This window comes from Brassica oleracea, unplaced genomic scaffold (assembly GCF_000695525.1).
Source record: "Brassica oleracea var. oleracea cultivar TO1000 unplaced genomic scaffold, BOL UnpScaffold01268, whole genome shotgun sequence".
Lineage (NCBI taxonomy): Eukaryota > Viridiplantae > Streptophyta > Magnoliopsida > Brassicales > Brassicaceae > Brassica > Brassica oleracea.
In genome coordinates this window covers 1-1,123 of record NW_013617815.1, presented here as the reverse complement: position 1 = coordinate 1,123, position 1,123 = coordinate 1, and positions in this window count along the sequence as shown.

Genomic DNA, 1,123 nt, shown 5'->3' with positions numbered 1-1,123 from the left:
AAGTTCAAATCCATTGTCTCGAAAGTCGACGTACCAGACCATATAGCCGTGGAGTCGTTGATGAACACCCTCCACATTACCATTTTGGGCTGATCTTTACCGACACCCGACGAGATCAGTACTGGATGCCATCGCTCGATCCAATAACTTCATTCGAATGGAGGAGGATACTAGGGCAAAGGCGGCCAAAGAAGCAGCAGGGAAACAGACTCCCGCCCGGCCGAACGACGCTCGTTAAGAACCGCGCCAACATTCCACAAGTGGCAAGCCTAACCAGAAAAGGGCTACATGAATGCTATAGACAACGGCGAACCATCGGGTTCCGCTGCAGTGCGCCAGAGAAGGGGTGGAATCATTGGGATCGAGATACCAGCCAGCCAAAGTCTAGGTCCCCCGAACCAGAAAGCTCGAACGCCGTCGAGCCGAGTAAATGGTGTTCCTATAATGAGGTCAAATCACATGATACGAAGAATTGCAAAGTCTTATACGGACACTTCCTCAAATCCATCGAAAGTGGGAAAATCGAGATTGAATCTCCGCAGAAGCCGAAAAACAATAAGAGTTGGAGCAAAAACAAAGAGAAGAAGATTCAGAAGTCTCAAGCAAAAGCCCCTCAAAAAGAAGAACGAACCAGCCCTGAGAGACCCGCCGTAAACAGTCTCAATCTCGAGGGTGAATCAACTGACGAAGAACCACCTAAAAACCGACGGCGAGTCGAAGTAATCCTCTCTCGACAGGCTGATTCCTCGGATGACGAAACCCTACCGCGGCAACAAGATTTGGGGGAAATGTTGGATAGGAAAACGGATTCGAAGGATCTGCGTACCTTTCGGAAGCGGAAGGCCGAAATGATGCACGAGAGCAAGACGGAGCTTCGGACGTCCCTTGACGAATCTAAAGCAAGAAAGACCGCACACGACGGGGCGGCAGCAAACTTTCAATCCCTACCCGCAAATTTACGTGAACAGATCAACTACATAGCGGAAGATTTACGCGTTAAGCTCAGTCAGCCCAAGCAACACGATTTACGACCGTGCATCGAAGCGAAAAGGCAAGCGCAGAGGGAGTTGATGGATGCTACGAACACCCCGCACCTTAACGTCATAATGGGTGGTTTACCTCC